General features: G+C 41.0%; 1 protein-coding gene across 8 annotated transcripts in view; it reads right to left on the bottom strand.

Annotated features, from left to right (window-relative positions):
• The window catches only part of spry4 (sprouty homolog 4 (Drosophila)), a 122,220-nt gene that overhangs the window by 12,709 nt on the left and 87,582 nt on the right, over positions 1-21,929 (bottom strand). For 5 of the 8 annotated variants that reach the window (XR_011344704.1, XR_011344709.1, XR_011344708.1 and 2 more), the window contains exons 2-5: positions 19,521-19,612; positions 14,819-15,190; positions 12,658-12,891; positions 8,479-8,565 (exon numbers count right to left, since the gene is read on the bottom strand). The gene's annotated coding sequence lies outside the window, so the exon portion shown is untranslated. Of the gene's footprint in view, positions 1-8,478; positions 8,566-11,812; positions 11,914-12,657; positions 12,892-14,818; positions 15,191-19,520; positions 19,613-21,929 lie in introns of those variants that run through there. The other 3 variants (XR_011344705.1, XR_011344707.1, XR_011344706.1) reach the window with 3 other exon arrangements.

Genomic DNA, 21,929 nt, shown 5'->3' with positions numbered 1-21,929 from the left:
AAAGAAGTATAGATGCCATAAGACTCTCACCACCAGGTTCAGGAACAGCTGCTCCCCGCTCCACCATCAGACTCCTCAACCACAAACTCAATCAGGGGCTCATTTAAAGACTTTTGCACTTTGATTTTTTTCTCTCCCTGTATTGCACAATTAGTTTACATTTCTTTATTTACGTGTACATTGAGTCATTATTTTTACACTGCCAAGAAGTGGCAATTCTGCCTTGCCCAGAGGAAAAAGAATCTCAGGATTGTATGTGATGCCATGTATCTACTGTGACAATAAATATGAAATCTGAAATTAGTCTACTCCTTCAATTTCCTCGTAGCCTGCAATGATGTTCTATTTGCTTGCCTTCTGAAGCTTCGGAAGTGGTTCTCAAACTTTTTCTTTCCACTCATGTACCACCTTAAGTACTCCCTATGCCATCGGTGCTCTGTGATTAGTAAGGGATTGCTTAAGGAGGTACGTGAGTAGAGAAAAAAATATTGAGAACCACTGCTCTAGACCCAATTGTTACTGAAATATCTTGCTTGAGAAACATTGTCATTGGCCCATATCCTTTGGAGTTCTGAAACCGTGCACATAACGAGTCAATGAGGTACAATTCAAACAGTGGTTTTCAAACTTTTTCTTTCCCCTCACATCCCTTATTAATCACAGAGCGCCTTTGGCATAGGGAAGACTTAAGGTGGTATGTGAGGGGAAAGGAAAAAAAATTGAAAACACTGGCTTAGAGTCAGCTTACAGCACAGAAATGGGCCACTCAGTTCACCTTTCCCATGCCAACCGTTGAATTTATTGATATTAATTGCATTTGCCAGCATTAGGCCTGTTGTTCCTGTGCCCTGTGCTGTCCTGATCATATTTTGTTCCTTCTTTCCCTGCTGCTTCTTCTGTCAATATTCGTAAATTGGACACCTTTAGACACAAGTTCATCTGCCAGTGAGAGCAATTCCTCCTGGTTCACTCAATCAAGCCATTTCTTAGCAGCCTTTGCTCATTTTCAAGTGCCAGGATACTCTTCTTTTCTTTGGCTTGGCTTTGCGGACAAAGATTAATGGAGGGGTAATGTCCACGTCAGCTGCAGGCTCGTTTGTGGCTGACAAGTCCGATGCGGGACAGGCAGACACGGTTGCAGCGGTTGCAGGGGAAAATTGGTGGGTTGGAGTTGGGTGTTGGGTTTTTCCTCCTTTGCCTTTTGTCAGTGAAGTGGGCTCTGCGGTCTTCTTCAACAGGCAGGCGCGGTTGCAGCGGTTGCAAGGGAAAATTGGTGAGTTGGGGTTGGGTGTTGGGTTTTTCCTTCTTTGTCTTTTGTCAGTGAAGTGGGCTCTGCGGTCTTCTTCAAAGGAGGTTGATGCCCGCCGAACTGTGAGGCGCCAAGATGCACGGTTTGAGGCGAGATCAGCCCATTGGCGGTGGTCAATGTGGCAGGCACCAAGAGATTTCTTTAGGCAGTCCTTGTACCTTTTCTTTGGTGCACCTCTGTCACGGTGGCCAGTGGAGAGCTCGCCATATAACACGATCTTGGGAAGGCAATGGTCCTCCATTCTGGAGACGTGACCTACCCAGCTCAGTTGGATCTTCAGCAGTGTGGATCCGATGCTGTAGCAGGATACAGAGCAGCAGCAAACACCGTTTTTGAGTCACACTCTCTGGTTTCTTTCTCAATCTGTGAATGATGAACAGGGTAGGGCAATTCGAGGTTATTAGTAATCAATGTATTTAAATAAAAATATGGTGACAATTTTGGCATTTACGGTGTGGAAATAAACTGTGTGACAGTATGCAAAATTGATTAATGGCTGACAAATGGAGAGGGAGTAGAATTCCAGGGAGTAAAAACCTAGAAGTGCAGGAGGAGCTCAGCAGGCCTCGCAGCAACCATGCTACAGGATGTAAAGATATATAACTGAGGTTTCAGGCATGAGACGGTCTTCAAAGTATGTTTTACTGCAATCACAGCCTCTGCAGACTTCTTGTGTTTCAATCTCAGTAGAATTCCTGAAGTAGGAATGTAAGGAGATGATCGTTTTATGACATCATTTCATTTCACACTGTATGCCTTATTTATTTTTTTTTATTTTCCAGCTTCCTTTAGTACTATATATTTTCTCTCCTCGTGAGTTGTGTGCTTTATGTACCTGGGAAGCTGCAGCAAGTAAAACATTCATTGCACCTACATGTTGTACTTCTGTCTATGACAATAAATTTAAACTTGAGGCATAATTAAGGAGAGGGCAATTGAAAGTGACTTCCCATCTGGCTGAGATACATCCACACAATGACATCTTCCAGTGAGAATGAGAATGGAAGTGGTCAATGCTGGTATTTGTTCCCAGAGATCAGCATTATCTACCCAGGAGACCAAGAGATTTGATAGCAAGCACTGAGAAAGGAATATGTTAACAACTTGAAGGCAATTAAATAGTCACATATTTTGCTCATTCATCGAGTTAACCTTACGTCAATTTCTGTCCACATTCCTTATTTTGGTGACTCAGTCTATCTTTAGAAGCCATCGCCCACTTTGGGAATTTTCCTAAAATGGAAAGACAGCAAAATACCTTTCTCCATTGGGATTCCATTAATAACTCATTAAAGAAGAAGTCGATGTCACTTCAGGATGTGATCTGCTGACCTTTAGTAACTCACTCTAAGGTATCTCCAGAGATTGCCAGCCACACAGTCTGCTGGAAGGCCAGTTGAGTGCAGCAGAGTTCGTTCTTGTAAAAACATGGATTCTTATAACAGTCCAATTGTTTTATAGCCTGCAGAGCTGATATGAGCTTTTAAATTAAATTGAATTAATTTAATGTGAATTCCCACAAAAAAAGTTTATGAAATGTCATCGCTGCTGTTGTGGACCACAGGACGGCAGAGACACAACACTCCCCCCACCCCCCCCCCCCCACCCTGAAGGATTCTACCACTCAGTCCTACTACCAACAGTTCCATACAGGCTTTAAACAGCCTGTTTATGGAGCTGACAGTGTTTTATTTAAAATCCTGTTATCGTGGAGTCTATACACAAGATTGGGGCACCTGTGTTCGGCAGTGGCCACAAGGGGTTGCAGACTCTGGGGCAGCAGTGGATTAGTGCAAGGCACCCATAATGGCGTGAACACTCTTCATTAAGAAGCAGAGGAGTCAACCCTAAGGGCAGTGACCATGGTGGGGGACCTGCGGGGATCTCTGCAGCCGAAGGACACACATAGGCAGTGAGGTGTTGGTGACTTGCGGGCGAGGAGCCCACACCAGGCTGCGGGCTGCTGGCAACTTGAGGTGGAGGGCCTCACACCAGGCTGCGGGCTCCTGGCAACTTGAGGTGGAGGGCCTCACACTAGGCTGCAGGCTCCTGGCAACTTGAGGTGGAGGGCCTCACACCAGGCTGCGGGCTCCTGGCAACTTGAGGTGGAGGGCCTCACACCAGGCTGTGGGCTCCTGGCAACTTGAGGTGGAGGGCCTCACACCAGGCTGCGGGCTCCTGGCAACTTGAGGTGGAGGGCCTCACACCAGGCTGTGGGCTCCTGGCAACTTGAGCTGGAGGGCCTCACACCAGGCTGTGGGCTCCTGGCAACTTGAGGTGGAGGGCCTCACACCAGGCTGCGGGCTCCTGGCAACTTGAGGTGGAGGGCCTCACACCAGGCTGTGGGCTCCTGGCAACTTGAGGTGGAGGGCCTCACACCAGGCTGTGGGCTCCTGGCAACTTGAGGTGGAGGGCCTCACACCAGGCTGTGGGCTCCTGGCAACTTGAGGTGGAGGGCCTCACACCAGGCTGTGGGCTCCTGGCAACTTGAGGTGGAGGGCCTCACACCAGGCTGCGGGCTGCTGGAGACTGGCTCATGAGAACCAGGTAGCGGAGCTTGGATTTGAGAGGACGCTGAGAACTAAGAGGGCTCCTGACGGGCCCTGGGCGCTGAAGGCTTCCTCATCTCGTCAGAGGTTTGGATCTGGGTTCAGGTTGTCGATGATTTGAACTGAACTGGAGGCTTCTGCAACTGCAGAGGCTGCGGGTGAGCTGGAGGCAAATCCACAGACAGTCAGTGACTCTAGGGGGGGACTCTCTTTTGCTTCTATTTTTTTCTCTGAATGTCAGGGGAACCGAACCATGCTAATGACAAATTCTGCCTACCTTATAGCAGACTAAAGGCAATTCTGTGTAATATTACATTTCTGTTTTATTAAATGTCAATAATAATATCTGATATGAGCTGCTGCATTTGAATTAAAAGTCGTCTCACTACAGCTGTCTAGGAATAACTGTGCATAGGATGGTATGCGAATTTCCTCGAGAACCAGCCTCAAACCTATGATTGGTTCAGCTCAAGGAGCAGCAGTTAGCATGAGGTCTGTTATATAAAGCAGGTCCCTAGTGCATCATTCTATGCCAGTTGAGTTAATTATATTGTGTAGGAATAAGATAACTGCTTGCCATTTATTTTCATGGGATCACTGCACTTCTATTCCTTCAGATTCAACCTGCACTCATCGCAATTTAGGAGAATGTGGAGGGATCTCAGTGAAACATTTTTAATGCTGAAAGGCATGGTTAGAGTTGATAGAGAAAGGTTGTTTCCCATGGTGGGGGAATCTAGGACAAGAGGACACAACTTCACAATTGAAGGGCGTCCACTTAGAACAGAGAAGCAGTGGAATTTCTTGCGTCAGATGGTGATTAATCTGTGGAATTTGTTGCCACAGGTGGTTGTGGAGGCCAGGTTATTGGGTGCATTTAAAACAGAGATCGATAGGTTTTTGATTAGCCAGGGCATCAAAGGTTATGGGGAGATGGCTGGGCAGTGGGCCTGAGTGAGCAAATGTGTCAGCTCATGATTAAATGGTGGGGCAGACTCCATGTCAGAATGGCCTATCTCTGCTCCTATGGTCTTATGGTCTAACTCATGTGGTCCTGCAAGCATGTAATATCAATCCATATTTTGATGAAAGGGAAAAAGGGGTTCACTTCCTTACTCTCCAACTAATGTCTAATAATAGACACTGGACTGGTCAATGCCTGTTCATTCATACTTTGCAGAACAAGATATCACAATTAAAAACAAAATGTTGGCTCACTTCTCAAAGACAAGGTTTGTCAGCAATTCTCTGGGTGTAAGAAGGATCATTAATGAAGTGCTGACCTGTTACATCATGAAGCACGATCAATTAACCAAGAGACTGAAATATTGGAACTGTAGGCTTTTTTTAGTTAGAGATGGACAGCATAGAGTTGCTGGCTCACACTGACCCGGAGTCACACTCGGGGCAGGGTTGTGGCATGACAATTTTTATGGGGAATAAAATGAGGGGGGTGTGGGGGGGGGAAATCACGAGCCGGCCAGTGAGAGCATGGTCAAGGTATTTACATATACAAGTGGTTTCACCCCACATCGGCACATAAATTATGATTCAGGCAACGTCATAGTCAAGAGATCTGATGTAGCCCCGGTTTTACCTCTTGAACAGTGGTGACCTGCTGTGATCGTCAGTATTTTTGTTTTCTTCATCACAAAAGGTATGAAAATTGAGATTCCTGAGGAGGTGATAGAGTCAAATCCTAAACCCCATTAAAGCAGAGGGATCCAGACATGAAAAGGGTTGTGAACAGCTCCTTAGAGAGATTTACAAAGCAACTTTCAGTGGACATCATTTCAATAATATCAATAACATGTGATAATATTTTAGTAATGCAACATCTGTACCAACTAGATGATTCAAAACTATAAGTACTGAGAGTATTTGATGGCCAGTTCTAGCTTGCATTTTCATCAGAAGGTTTAAGTGTTCAAGCTGCACTCCAGAGAGTTCACTGCATTACCAAGAAAGAGTTGCATTGTGCTGTTCTTTCAACAAAATATTAAATCAAGATTCCACCTGCCCTCTTTAGTGGGTGTAAATGTAGAAGTGGATATACTTTGTGAGGAGTTTGTGGAAATTTAATATGTCATCAAAGTCTCTTGAAAATTTCTACAGGTGTACTGTGGAGAGCATTCCATGTGGGTTGCATCACTGTTTGGAGTGGAGGCACCAATGCACAGGATAGGAAAAGAACTCCACAGGGTTGTGAACTCGGCCTGCGACATCACGGGCACCAGCTTTTCATTCCAGCGAGGACATCTACAAGAGGTAGTGTCTTAAGAAGGCAGCCTCTATGCTCAAGGTCCCTTACCACCCAGGACATGCTCTTTTCACACTACTACCATGAGGAAAAAGGTCCAGGAACCTGAAGACGAGCATCATAGCAGCCCAAGGTCAGCTTCTTCCCCTCCGCCATCAGATTTCTGAATGGACAATGAACCACAGACATATTTTCTTGCATTATTTATTAATTTCTGAAATGTATGGCAATATTTACACTATATGATGTTGCTACAAAAAGTTAATGACTTGTTCATGACAATAAATTCTGATTCTAATTCTGAAAAGTTCTCCTCATATTTATATCTCAATTTTGAACATTCAAACAATATTACTAATACTTTTTATTCAAACATTTATCTCATTGATGTAGAGAGATTTTGCTGAGCATTAAACTCCATTTCCTGCATTGTGACCAAGAATCCGAAATTTGACAAATAATTACTGGTTGTGATGCCCTTTTGGATCTCCTGAAGACGTGATACAAATATTTATTTTTTTCTCTCCAGTCATCCTTGAAAACAAAATCCAAAAACTCTCTCTAATCCCCAACAATCTCGAGACACAAGAAAGACTACAAATTTAATTTTAATTTTAATTGAGACATACAGCACAGTAACAGGCCCTCCTGGCCCATGAGCCTATGCCACCATAAAGCACCAACCAGCCTTCAAACCCCATACATTTTTGGAGGGTGGGAAGAAACCGGAGCACCCGGAGGAAAATCACATGGGCACACAAAGAACAGCATGGGATTCGAACCCGGGCCACTGGTGTTGTATATGCCTCGCTGGAAACTGGAGCAAAAAATGGAACTCAGTGGGTCAAACAGCAACGGTTGGAGAAAAGGAATACTCAATGATCTCAGGTGGAACCCTTCAAGAGGATGAAGAATGTGAATGAAGAGTTCTGGCCCAAATGTTGACCATTCTTTCTCCTCCACTGATGCTACTCAACCTATTGCTGTTAACCTTGCCCCATAATGAACTTGTTGAGCTGGATAAGGAGTCCTGGGGGTAAGGAAATGCAGCTCTATCCTGTATAATTCTGTGACAAATGTTAGCTCAGGTCCTTCACTCACATTATTCCAGACAATGTCTAATTTCATCCAATAGAACGTTGATATCACCACTTGAAAATCCTGGTTTTTTTTTTCTCTCTCTCTCTGATTGAGGCCTCATCATGAGATTGTTGCCTGTTCTAATTTTTTTTAAAAACCCATTTGGGGCACTACAGTTAGCGTAGGGGTTAACAACGCTGTCGACCCAGGTTGAAATCCAGTGCTACTTGTAAGAAGTTTGTAGGCTCTCCCCAAGTCTGCTTGGGTTTTCTCTGTTTGCTCTGGCTTCCTCCCACTGTTCAAAACATACGGGGCTGTAGGATAATTGAGGTATTTGGCGGCATGGGCTCATAGGTCGGAAGGGTGTTTTACCGTATATCCAATTTATTTTTAATTTAAAAAAAATTTGAGGCCTGCAGGGTGCATTACATTCACTGGCCCATTACATCAAGTTGTATATCGATTTTCGTCCTATCATTAATTGTCCCCACATCTGGCATCATCAAGACCATCAGGCAGGCAGAAGATCCATTTCACCACAAGAGTGCTAGCATGGTGCAGTGATTTCAGCTGCAGTTGCTTGTCTCCAGTGACCCAGGTTTAACTTGACCTCTGATGGCTGTTTGGTCTCTATATCTTCTCTATGAAGATGTATAGGTGCTCTGGTCTATTCTCACACCCCAAAGATCTACAGTAGATTAATTGGCTACTGTAAATTACCCATTGTGTGTGTGGGTGGTAGGAGATTGAGAGCAGAAATGACAACCTTGTGAGAGAAAAAAAATCACAGGGAAATAACAAGAAGAATGAGACTCAACGGAATGTTCTGAGAACTGGAATAAACAATGAGCCAAACGGCCTCCTTCTGTCTCGTGAAATCTAAAATGTTATCAGCCTACACAGTCACCAGAACTTTGTAGCAAGCTACGACCACATTCTCAACCCTATAATTCACTTAATCCCATGAAAAACTGGGAAAACATTCATCTGGGATGAAGGTTCTTCCACGGAGAGTACCCGACAGAGCCTAGAGTAGGTGCTTCTCAAAATTTATAGGCAGAAAAATCACACCACTGTAAGTGGGCTTTTTGCTGAAATTCTCAATGAGTGCTCCTGGAAAACTCTCAAAGTACTTCCAATAATTTTAAAAAAAACAGCTGTAGTTAAGACGCTCCAGAACACTGTAAGAATTATCACTTAAGCATCAGAACAACCTCTCACTTACTGAATATGCCAGATCTACCATAATGAAATAAACTGTGTCAAAAGTGTTCACTTACCTTAGCCATGTCATTCTTATTGGATGTTCTATGTATTCCTTGTATTTTCTATGCTATATTTTCACTTTGTAGTGCTATCAATTAGACCTGAAGGACCAGAAGTTGAGATTAATAGGTTTTAATCACTATAAACTTTCAGTCATATCTTACATGCTGTTGGCCCAATTCCAAGGCCGTACTGAGGGAGGGGATAGGGCAATACCACCTTTATTAGGAACCCTTGAAGTTACAGTATCAGGGACAGGCCAAGCAGTGCGATGACTGCAATGCAGTGTTCCACCACACAATGATAACAAGAATTATTATATGAACTTCTACAATTCTCTTTGGCTTTTCTGAGGAAGATTAGACTTTTCTTTCACCCAACTTTTCCATTCATTGAAAGTTTCTGGAGTTTCTTTCATGAAGTCTATCTTTCTAAAATTGAAGTTCTCAAAAGGAGAGGTGACTTATACACAGGACTGACTAATACACAGGACCATCTGATGCATAGTTTGAAAATTATATGGGCCTGGTGGAGTGTTCCAATAATGAAGTGCACAGTCATTAAACCAGGTTGAAAATGGACTCTGCATGGCACCATCACTGACCATATAGTTTTTTTTTCAAATATTTATGACTATAAAATAAAAGCAGCAAAGTTATTGGTATTTCAAGCAAATATTATAGGGATTCTCAACCACCTTCACCATGAGTACTGGAAATATAGAAACATAGGGAAATACAGCAGGAAGCAGGTACTTAATGGAGTATGTAATATCATCCTTCCATTTCCACTAACCCTACATTAATCCTGTATTTTACCCCCAGATTCTCCCACTCATCTACTCATTGAGATTAATGTATAATGATACATTACATTAACCTTAATGAGCAGATGAGTGGGAGAATGTGGGAGGGAACTGGAGTAAGCGGAGGGAATTTGTACAGTCAAAAAAGAACATGCAAATTCCACAGACAGCAGCTGAGGTTGAGGCTGAACCTGGGTCTCCTACGTTGCACCACCCTCCAAGAGCAATTTGCAATATTCAGCAAGCCCCGACAGAAACCATTTCTCCCAGCACACTGACAGGAGTGCATGTGTGCCATATTCCCCAAAGGACACTGATGTCATTTTTGACTAAAACTTTGAATTTGATTTGCCAATTATGTCATAATTAATCTTGCAACTTGATGAGACTTTCTGTCAAAAGATTTGTTTTGTAATTCAAAAATGTTGCTGGAATGTTAGGTCTCTTTCCAGACAGCCTCTCTGGCACGCAAAAGTAAGCTTTCCACCTTGTGTCTGTCCACATAAAGATAAACAATTTAATAAATGCTAGTTTGTCAAGCAATAATAAGTGATAAAAACAGGGTGAAAGTAAACTTCATTTACTAGTTTAGTATTGCCAATAGTGGCTGCTCAGGCTGCAGGCTGCTGGCAACTTGCAGTGGAAGGACTCACACAGTGAGAACCTTGAACTTTGAAACTTGAATATTGGACATCACCATGGCATGGTGAATAGAGATGCTGTCTCGCAACTCCAGTGACTGTGGTTCATTCCTGACCTTTCCTGCTGTCCATGTGGAGTTTGTACATTCTCCCTGCAACTTTCCCTTGGAAGCCTTGGTTTCCTCCCACTTTCCAAAGACAGCTAGTTTGGTAATTGGCTAATCGGCCACCCCTTCCATGTAGCTGAGGTGAAGATTCTGTGGAAGTTGATGGGAATGTCGAAAGAAGGGGGAGCAGTGTAGGATTAATATTGTTAGGCATGGAAACAATGAGGCCAAAGGCCGGTTTTTATGCTGCATGAATCTTTCGGCAATTTGACTCATTCAAACTGGGAACCAATACAAGTCAAACTGGCTTATGTTCACTTCTGAATAAGTGCCCCATAATGATGACCAGAAATTAGAAACTTGCTTCAGCCAAGACTCATTTGTCAAAACTCTAGCCTTAGATACCGGAAGATGTAAATTCGAGGATTGTAAATGGAAAATAGGATGGATGTTCCACTGTCATGCGGACATGCAGGCGTTCGGATGAGACAATTGCCCAATACCTATCTGCCCCTGCACTCTGGCAGAAATGACCTGTCGTTCCATTTGAAAATAGACCAGGGTAATTATCAAAAGCAAAACATGAAAGATTCTGGAAGAACGAAGTAAAACAGGAAATATTAAATATGCTCATAATATAAGGCAACATCTTAGGTGAAAGAAATGGAAAATCAACCAGAACACAACTAGACCTGGCTTAACTGCTGCTGGTACATTGCCCAATGTTGATAATATTCATCTCCTCTTTAGTGTTTTGTGAGCCAGTGTTCAGGGTCATACAATAAAGATTCTTCTGTTAAGTTTCATAGTGCCTGGCATGACTTCATTTTCAGGACATTTCAAATGCATTTATCGTCCACTTTAAAAAAAAATTAACATTGGAAATGGTCTCAGTTCTAATTTCTATCAATTAGCTTTTGAGCAGAAACTATCAAGTTGTGACTCGAGATTCCATTTGTGTATAAACTTATCTAAATGTATTCCTGGCTGCTTGAGGGGTTTATTTGTGGAAACTCAAACAGTTCTGAAATTGAAACCTGCCTTTTAGTTGTTCCATTGTAGATATGAATGTGTTGCTTGATCTTTGGAATGTCTTTATGAAATTTCAATCGTGACCTAACCTTGTTACCTTTTGGAAGTCCCCCAAAACTTGAGTAGTGTGTAGTTGGAGATGTTAGTTTAACTCATAGGTTAATATGAGGCATGGAGCATTGTAGTTATATTATTGGCTGAGTAGAATGATGGGCATGGGCAGCCAGCAAATGCAGGAAACATACCTGAAAATGCATGGCAAAAAAATGGTGTATCTCAGGATACCTCAGAAGAGGAAATAACATATGTAAATTTGAGAGAAACGAACACTTTCAAGGACAGAGTGGATTGCATTTGGAGGTGTCATTGTAGCTTACAAAGAAAGAGGGTGACATGGGGCTTTGAGCAGGTTAATGACAGGAAGGATACTTTTAAAAAAGTATTAACCCTTGAGGAAAAGGAAAAATGCCAAGAAGATCTGCTGCCAAGGGAAGTTACATGGTTATATTTAATGGGAAAGGAGTTAAGGCAGCTGGATGGATGGATCATTGATAATAAGAGCATAAGAAGAAGGAATGTGAAAAGATCACTCAGCCCTTGAAACACTCAGTAGGATCATCAATGATCTGACATTCTTCCAATCTACTTTTCCTACCTTATCCCCATGGTCCCTAACTTCTGATTATCGATCCATCTATTTCAGCCTTAAACCCAAGGACTCTGCTCTTCATTCTAAGACCATAACCTTCCTTTATTAACTCACCTATATTCTCTCACCTATTTAGCTTGTCTATCCCCAACAGAATCTCACTGGGGCCTCATTTCTATGAGGGGCACTGGACAAAGAGGCAACTCTCTGTTTTCCTTACTGTGGACAAAGTTAAAGAATTTAATTATGTTACATTCTAAATGTAGTATTATGTGACAATAATGGAACCTTTATCTTCAGCTTTATTTTGTATGTTTTAACCCTTTGAACTCTGGCCATTTTTAACCTTTCATAATATATACTCCAGATTGGGTCTATGAGTAAACTACAGTATGAATACCAGTAAGAACTAGCTGGTGGTTGGGTGTACAACCAGCCCTGGAAAACAGGGTCATGGAGTATATGCGCTTGTTAGTAGGTCCTGAAAACAGGGACATGGAGTCAAAAGGGTTAATAGAACTTCCTCTGAACCCCGATGAGAAGAATCCCAACTTGTTAATGCTTCCCTGTTGGACTAGTCCTCTGTACCTGGGTTTATCCCAGTTAATTTTCTTTGATCTGCCACCAATATTTGGTGCCAAGCTGCCAGAGTAAAAAAATGCTTGCAGGACTCTAGATATCTTTTCTTCAGAGCCTTATCCACCTAGAGTTAGATTTCCTTGTGTTATGTTCCTATGCCATTGAATTAAGGCTAATATTGTAAACATTCCCTCTGATCTTCTGCACTAGCTAGCTTTCATTCACAAAGATTCCAGACTCCCTTTATGTTGCAGCTTTCTGCAAGCTTTCTCCACTTAAATGTTAGATTTTCTCTTTTGGCTCTTTGGTTACATCAGGGATCAGAAATGAGCATTTTCAGTCCACATTTTCATGTCTGTCACAATGTTAATACCACTTACCTGCAGTAGGTACCCCTCCATAAATCTTCGTCCACGAAGCCAAGCCAAAGAAGAAGGTCTGTATTCTTCTATATCTTTCCTGCTTAAGAACCTGTCCAAAAGTCATCTCAATGCTTAGTTGTTTCTGCCTCCAATATCCCATCCAGCGGATTGTTCCAAATATCCACGGCCCTCTGTGTGAAAAACTTAACTACAGATCTCCTTCCTTCTTCCCTCTCACCGTAAACCTGTGCCCTGAGAAAAAGATTCTGATTATCTATCCTATCGATATGTCTCATAATTTTCTACACTTCTACAAGGCCACCTGTCAGAAACTCAGCCTTTCCAACCTCTTCTGATTACAACAGTCCTCTATTCCAGGCAACATCCTGGTGAATCTTTTCTGTGCTCTCTCTCTCCTTCCTGTAGTGGGGCAACCAAAACTGGACACAATACTCAATGTGCAGTTAAACATTATGCTGGAACCTGCCATCTCATCCTCCTAATCATTTAGAAACCTCTTAGTATAAAAGACTCAAGAGCAAACTGTAAAGATCATCATAAATTGATGTTGGTTTGGAACTATTTTAACTGAACTTTTTTCCCTTTAACACTAGGCTGCATGTTGTTGAATTTGTGCTACCTGTTGTTCTTACGTATGAGTTGACTTGCTCAGATAGCACGCAAAGCAAAGCTTTTCATTGTATCTCAGTACCAGTGACAAAAACAGTTAAATTCAAATCTTATAACAATTGCAGTCCCAGTTCTGATCTTTGTGGCACCCGACTGGTTATCATTTGCCTGATCTCCACTTATTTCTTTCTGCATTTAAACTTTTCTTCTATCTCATCCATTCTCAACTGGTGCCCTACACCCCACCCATCAGGAGCCAGAGCACATTTAAGTAAAAGCCTTGTTTTCTTTTCATCTCGTGTAACGTAAATATTTTTAATGTTTTTTACGTAGCCGGTAGGAGAGAAATACAGAAGAAACCAGAACTTTGAACAGAGTCCTAGGGGGGTGTATAGTTGAAAAATGTTGAGAATAGCCAGTCTGTCTGTGCCAATACGTTACTTCCCAAACTCTGTGCACTTACTTTGATACTTATCATTTCATGAAGTGCCTTATTGAACAACTTTCAGAAATTTGTATAACAATACACCTACTGGTTCCCCTCTGTGCTTTTGGATTGAGACTTCCTCAAAAAATTCCAATAAAGTTATCCCCTTCATGAAACCATACTGAATTTACTTGACATCAGCCTAGAGCAGTGATTTTCAAACTTTTTCTTTCCACTCACATGCCACCTTAAGTAATGCCTTACTAATCACAGAGCACCTATGGCATAGGGATTATTTAAGATTGTATGTGAGTGGAAAGAAAAAGTTTGAAAACCACCGGCCTAGAGGAAGTGTATGAAAACAAGAGACAAAATAAAGATATAAGGGAACTTTGGGAGGGTAGAGTTGGTGGCCAAGGAGAGGGGGACACAGCAAAGATGCTCAATGAAAAATAAAGTGAGATCCATCAGCCCCTTGCATTTAGTCAGAGAGATACAGCTGGAAACAGACCCTATGTTGATATTAAGAAACACTTACTATATTACTACATTTATCACATTTTTATTCTCCTCACTTTCTCATCAATTGTCCCTAGTCCCTACATTCACCTGCACATTGGGGGAAATTTACAGTGTCTGATTAATCTACCAACCATGTATCTTTGTAATGTGGGAAGAAACCAACAGCTCCTGGAGGAAAATCATGCTATCTCAAACAGAGAGTGGAATCTCTGCACCGACATGAACATGTCACGAAATTTGTTGTTTTGCAGCAGCATCAGAATGCAAACATTAAAAAAAATTAAAATAAATAAAAGATAAAGATAATGGACAAAGTGAGGTTGTGTCTGTGGTTCATTGCTCATTCGGAAATATGATGCAGAAAGGGAAGAAGCTGCCCTTTTGCTCATGTTCAGGCTCCTGTACCTTTTTCCCCGATGGTAGTAGAATGAAGAAGGGGTAGTCTGGGCTGTGGGGGACCTTGAGGCTGGGACCTCATTTCTGTGAGGGGCGCTGGAGAAAGTGCCGTCTCTCAGTCTTCCTTAAGGAAGACAAAGTTAAAGAATTTCATGTATGTCACATTCTAAATGTAGTACTACATGACAATAATGGAACTTTTACCTTTCGAGGTTGCTTTCTTAAGAGACCACTTCTTATAGATGCCCTCAATGGAGTGAAGACTGGTGCTTGTGATGTTGCAGGCCGAGTTAACAACCCTCTTGAGTTTTTTCCTGTCCTGAGTATTTGCACCTCCATACCAGATAGGGATACAACCAGATGAATGCTCTCCATGGTACATGTGTAAAAGTTTTTGAGAGTCTTTGGTAACAGAGCAAATGCCTAATAGGCATACAGTGTAAGGGAGACAAAACTATCATCAATTGTTGTTGTGAAGTGCAGGGCAAAGCAGACCAAGGTGGGTGTTCGGTAGGCTCACAATCTCTATTGAGCTCATTAATTCATCTACGCCAGTTTTCCATTTCATATATCATTCTATTTATTAAAAAAAAAATAGGAAAAATTGTTAAAATTAGTCATGTCTGATATTTAAGAATACTAAAAATGAAACTCTTTTGAAGTTAAGATAGTAAAGCTATTTCATTTATAAATAATTGTGACAAAAATCTGCTTGAGTTGCTATATGAATATTAGCGAATATTGCATGAAAATTTAGTAAATTCTTTACTTGTAGCGGGCCGAGCGACCAAGCGGTTGGATGGGCCAAATCGCCACCCCAGTCCTCTGACACAAGATGTCGCGAGCCCCCCTTTCCTTCCAAGGAGAAGTCCACAGTCGGTGACACGCGTTGCCTAGGGGACAGCGCCGCTTCCATGTTGCATGCCGCTGGATGGGGAGTGACACCACAATGCACTGATGTCACTTCCCAAGGCCAGCACGACCCTCACAGGAAGTGGGCGGTCTCCTCGAGAGCATGAGGAATTCTAAGATAAAGTTCAGTTACTGGTTCACCTTGTGGTGTGTGGACGTCTCTCATTTCGGTAGCGCCTGCCGTTAGCAGATGCTACATACTCCTTGCTCTTTGTTCCTCTCCTTCTGAGCTGGATTCTGGTGAAGTATGAACGGACAAAATTTAAAGGAGAGAGCAAACTTCTCCTAGATTTACATCTGCGAGCGAGCAAGTGAGAGAGGAATAACAAAGGGGACCTGGAGGGATTCAGCAGGTCAGACACCATCCATGGAGAGAAATGGACAGTCGAAGTTTTGGGTTGGAACCTTATAACCTCCTGGATGAGCCTACAATGGGGAACATTATTGAAAACCTTACTAGAATTCATATACACATCATCCACCACCCTACCTCATCAATTTCTTCATCATCAACTTCCTAAAAAAACTCAGTTTGTGAGCTCCTGTTCTTCACGTATGTGTAGATGGCCTTAGGTTTTCCCTTAATTCTACTTGCCCCTTTCTAACTCTGTTAAGTCCCTTCCTGATAACTTTCATGAGCCATGCCTGACTTTTGTTTTCTAAACCTTCTTTATGCTTCCTTCCTCTTGGTTAATTGTTCCATCTCTCTTGTCAACAATGGTTCCTTTACTCTTCCACCCTTTCCCTGTCTCAATTGGACAAAACTATCCAGAAACCAATCACTAAACATCCTCCACATTTTTGCTGCGCATTTTCCTGAGGACATCTGTTCCCAATTTACTCTCTCAAGTTCCTGGCTAATCCCATCATAATTAGCCCTTTCCCAATTAAACACTTCCTCATTTTTGTCTGTTCCTATACTGTTCATAGCTATCCTAATGATCAGGGAGTCGTGGCCACTGTCGCTGACTGCAAAGTGTTCGCCCACTGAGACCCATGTCACCACACAAGGTTTGTTGCTCAGAACTAGATCCAGTATGGCCTCGTCTCCAATCGACTGCTAAATAGAATCATTCTTTTTTTTTAAAAAAAACTTTATTTATGTCGTTCAGAAAACAATTAGTACATGACATATACAACAAGTAACTCTAAACATGACCAATATTTTTTATATATAGAGAAAAAAAAAGAAAATAAGACCCCCCCCCCTTCAGCCAACTCTCCTAAGGAGAGCCATAAAGAAAAAAAAGAAAAAATATTAAGAAAAAATTAAGCATACATATTAAAATCTAATCAATTTAAATTGAAATGTAAATATTCTGAATATAACAACCACTTATTAATAGAAAAACTATAATTATCATATGAAATATATGCAGTTTTTTCCATTATTAAACAATATTTCATCTCATTATGCCATCTATTAATATCAATCATATTTGTATCTTTCCACGTACTAGCAATACATTTTTTCGCTACAGATAATGCTAAATATACAAAAGCAAGTTGAAATTTATCTAATCCCAAACCTTTCAGATGTTGCAAACTACCCAATAAAAACACTGTCGGATCTAAAAGTATTTTAATCTTATACAGGTATTCTAAAAACAATTGAATTTTCTTCCAAAAAGATTGTATATGTATACATGACCAAACAGCATGAAAAAAAGTTCCAATAGAATTACCACATCTAAAACACAAATCTGATTCATAAAAACCATACTTTTTTAGTTTTTCAGGTGTTAAGTATAATTGATGTAAAAAATTATAATTAATCATTGCATAGTGTGCATTTATCAATCTAGTTACACTATTATAACAAATATCTAACCAATCATCCTCGGAAAAAATAAAACCAATCTCGACTTCCCATTTACTTTTGGATTTATCCCAACCCTTTTTATCCATACCATCCTGTAATATTTAATACATAGATGAAATATAACTTTCTCTGGTACCTTCATAAGAAAAGTCTCAAATTTAGTCATTTCAGGTAAAATCATATCTCTACCAAACACGTTTTACCAAAGATCGAATTTGATAATAAATAAATAGAGAGTTCTTATCAATACCATAACTGTCCCTCATCTGATTAAAAGATAAAAATTTACCTTCTTTAAAACAATCTCCCAAATTTTCCACACCTTTAAATCTCCAATGTAATAAACTTCGATTGTGTATTGAAAAAGAAATAAGTTGATTATTATACAATGAAGTCAAAGCCGATAATTCACCCCTAAAACCTATCATTTTCTTTTTCTTTACCCATAACTTCATTAAATGTTTCAATATAGGCACATTATGTTGCTGTAACAAATTTATATTCCATCTAAACTAAAATTGATGTATTTCAAATTCAGAAATATTTGCCATCTCAATTTTGGCCCAACTAGGGGGCCATTCCAAATCCATTAATGAACTAATAAATTTAAGTTGAGATGCTTCATAATAATTTCGAAAATGTGATAAACGTAATTCCCCTAACTCATATTTCCAAGTTAATTTATTCAAGGCTACTCTTGAAAATTTACCTCTCCATAAAAACTCCCTGACCATTTTATTCAAATCTCGAAAAAAAAATATTATCAAGTAAATATAGAATAGATTGAAACAAATATTGCATATGTGGGAAAATATTCATCTTAATTGCATTTATCCTACCCAATAAATTAATAGGTAAATCTTTCCACTTAATCAAATCAGCTTTTATTTTTTTTAATTAACGGAACATAATTTAATTTATATAAAGATTGATAATTAACATTCAAAATTATACCTAAATACTTAATTCAATCAGTCCAATAGAATCATTCTTTGACACACCTCACAAATTCTGTCCCATCTGAACCTTTTGCACTGAGGAATCATGGGTAAATATTTGGGAAATTGAAGTCCCCCCATGACAACAACCTCATTATTTTCGCATCTCTCCAAAATCTGCCTACTTTTCTGGTCCTCGGTGGCCTGGAACCTATCTGAGAACCTATTCCCAAGGGAGTGATCACTTCCTTCCTGCTTCTGACTTCCTCCCACACTGACTCAATAGACGATCCCTCCACAATATCCTCCCTTTCTGGAGCTGTGATACTATCCCTGTGACTAGCAATGCAACTCCCCACCCCCACTTCCCTTTTAACTAACATCCTATCCCTTTTGAAACATCTAAAACCCAGAAACTGCATCATCCAAATCTCTGTAAAGGCCACAGATTATTAGAGAGAGAATTACCTTTGAGTGAACATATATCACAAATTCAACAAATTCCCACAAATGATTGGCACAGACCTTCTATTCATTTTTACATGGAATTTCAGAGCATTGCCATTTGGCACATTCTCCACTTATTTCCCCATCAACTATTCTCCTTCACATGCCCATCAATAGCCCTTGATTTCCTCCCTGCCCAACTACGTAAATTTGGAGTCAACAAGTAACTTTCCAGCATGTCATTCGGTCATAATCAAGGAATGTGTGGGAAACCCATGAGGTCACGGATAAAATCAGCAAACCCCACTGTGATGGTGAGAGCAAGTGCGCGGGTTTGAGAAGCAATGAGTCTGAAAGCAGTTTTATTACAAAATGAGAATCTTCATTAATAGTTGCAACAGGGGTCACACACACACACATGCAGCAGATGCAACTGAACAACCAAGAGATGCTACAGTCTGCGATACCCACAGAGAGTGTAAAAAGACAGTATAAAACAGTACCCACCCTCCTTGATAACCAACAGGCACAGCAGCGCAATCGATTGCAAATACAGTACGTTACAAGATTACAATAAAGGCATGAACCAACTACCGCTCCGCACCCTTTAATGACACACACTTAACAATATGACTTCCCACCTGGAGTGGAGCTAGGGTTCAATCATCAGTGAAAAGAGGAAGAGCTGCTCCACATGTTAAATTTTATAGAGCAGCTGGCTTTAGGGGCAGATATGCCCAAAATTGGTAAGATGATTAAAGGAGCCAATAGCAAGGTGTGCACTCACCTGTGGGCGGGCTAAGATTTGATTGACAGGATAGGTGACTTCCAACTAGTTCCTGCTGGAGGAAATATCATGAACCTCCTCATTACATCCACCTGAAATCAGAAATTAACCTAAGTCCCAAAATGCCTTTCATTCAAAATTCCCTTATATCTTTTCCAAAAGATAATCAATTTTTAGATATTTGGTTGTATAAGGGGATTACAAATGTTGAAGATTGATATGAAAGGGGTTCATTAATATCATTTGAACAATTAAGAAATAAATATGGAATAACCCAAAATACTCTTTTTTTGGCATGGGGCACCAATACCTCTGAGTGGAAAGCCCCACAAAAGGTAATGGGCACAGCCCAGTACATCACATGCAAAGCTCTCCCCGAGGTCAAGAAAATATGTGTGGAGTGCTGCCATTGGAGATCAGCAGTAATCATCCACACCACCCAGCACACACTCTGTTCTCGTTGCTACCATCAGGACAGAGGTATAGGTGTCACAAGGTTCAGCAACAGATGCTAGCCATCCTCAACAACAAACTCAATGAGGGACTTATTCCAGGACTCTTATTTTACACATTATTTATTACTGAATTTTTTTTGTTTCGCACAGTCAGTTTGTTTACACTTCTTTCTTTGCTTACATTTCTCTCTTTTGCATAAGTATCTTTTCTTAAGTGCAGTTTTTTGCATGACTGATAAGTGGAAATTCTGCCTGGCCCACAGGAAAAAGAATCTCAGGGTTGTACGTGATGTCATGTATTTCTCCTGACAATAAATCTGAACTTTGAACTTTGATTGGAGAATATGTTGACAATTCTAGGGCTTTTCCCTATGGAGCAACAAAAGATGAGAGGTGACTTAATAGAGGTATATAAGATTATGAGGAGCTTCGATAGGGTGGACAGCCAGCACTTTTGTTTCCTGGGGTGACAATAGCAAATACCAGAGGACATCTGTTTAAGGTGAATGGAGGAACGTTTAGAGATGTCAGAGAGTGGTAGATGCCTGGAATGCATTGCTGGGGTGGCGGTGGAGGCTGGAACAATAGGGACATTCAAAAGACTCTTAGATAAGCACCATGGATGCAAGAAAAATAAAATGGTTATGGGGATGATGTAGGAAAGGATTAGATTGTAGTAGAGCAAATTTACATCAGTTGGCACAACATCGTGGGCTGAAGGGCCTACACTGTGCTATGTTCAATGTTCCCAGACAATGTTCCTTTGTGGAATGCCATCTTTAGAACAATCATTGATCCAGTTTAAGGTTCACTAGCCAGTCTGTTCTCAAGGAGAGGTGGATTCCCTTTCTCACTGCTCCTCTCCTCTGATCTTAACTGCTCTCATGCTCTTTGACCACATTCTTACTAAGATTCGCTAGCTATCTTTCTGCTCCACTTTGAGTCCCATGGCAGGGTGCCAACACAGGTGCTGCGCAACCCACTGAGTTCTTCCAGCAATTTGTTTTGATGCTGCATTTGATCCCAGCCGAGGACAGAACACAAATTATGGAATGTAAGAAGCAGGTTGATACCTTTTACTTTCAACCTGTTCTCCACTCTTTCCAGGGGGGTTTCTGCATCTCTTGAAGGCAAACACAAAATCTTTTTATACAATTTCTGCAATAATTTATTGTCCTGTATCAGGCTGTAAAGGACTCCCATTTACTAGCCTTTGTAAAATTTCTATTGAACATTTACAGTCTGTTTTTGTGTCCAACTATTTGCCCGTGTTTTCTACTTTCATTTTCCTTTTCCATTTTCTGCTCTAGTTGCTGAATTCTAAAATTTTCCAGTCCTCACTGACACAATCTACAATATCATTTACACCTTCCGACATCTTCATGTGATGTGGTGGAGGGGAGGTTTTGGTTGGGAGGTGGGAAGGGGGGGATTGTGCTCTGTCCTGTGTATGAAGCCTATAGTTTTACACCTCAACCCTCATTCTCTTCCACCGATTTCAGTTAATGTCCACAATGTGCCAAACAGCCTTAGCAAAAACTCGGGCTTACATGGTACTTTTTATTTTGCTGAATTCTCTGTGGTTCTTCGTACAAGCATTGTCAAACCAAACTCTTGATAGAAGAGGTCAATTAAAGCAGCCATTTTCAATGGGGGGGGGGGAAATACATTCTCCCCAGGGGGCCACAGCACATTTAAATGGGGGGGAAACACGAACTGAAATCATAAAATGTTTTTTATGTAGTTGGTCAGAGAGAAGTGACTGCTTCACACGGAAGGAAGCCCATAAAACTTCGACCAAAGTCCTAAGGGGTCCATAGCCAAAACAAAAGGTCGAGGATAGTTGATTTAAAGAATTACTTAAGGAGGAGAGTTAGAGAGATGGAGAATTTATGGAGGGAATTTTGGTGGCTAGGGACTTGTCAACTGAAGGCAGCAGTCTTAATGAGTGAGC

The sequence above is a fragment of the Narcine bancroftii genome, chromosome 9, assembly GCF_036971445.1.
Source record: "Narcine bancroftii isolate sNarBan1 chromosome 9, sNarBan1.hap1, whole genome shotgun sequence".
Classification (NCBI taxonomy): domain Eukaryota; kingdom Metazoa; phylum Chordata; class Chondrichthyes; order Torpediniformes; family Narcinidae; genus Narcine; species Narcine bancroftii.
This window is presented reverse-complemented; position numbering and strand designations above follow the sequence as displayed.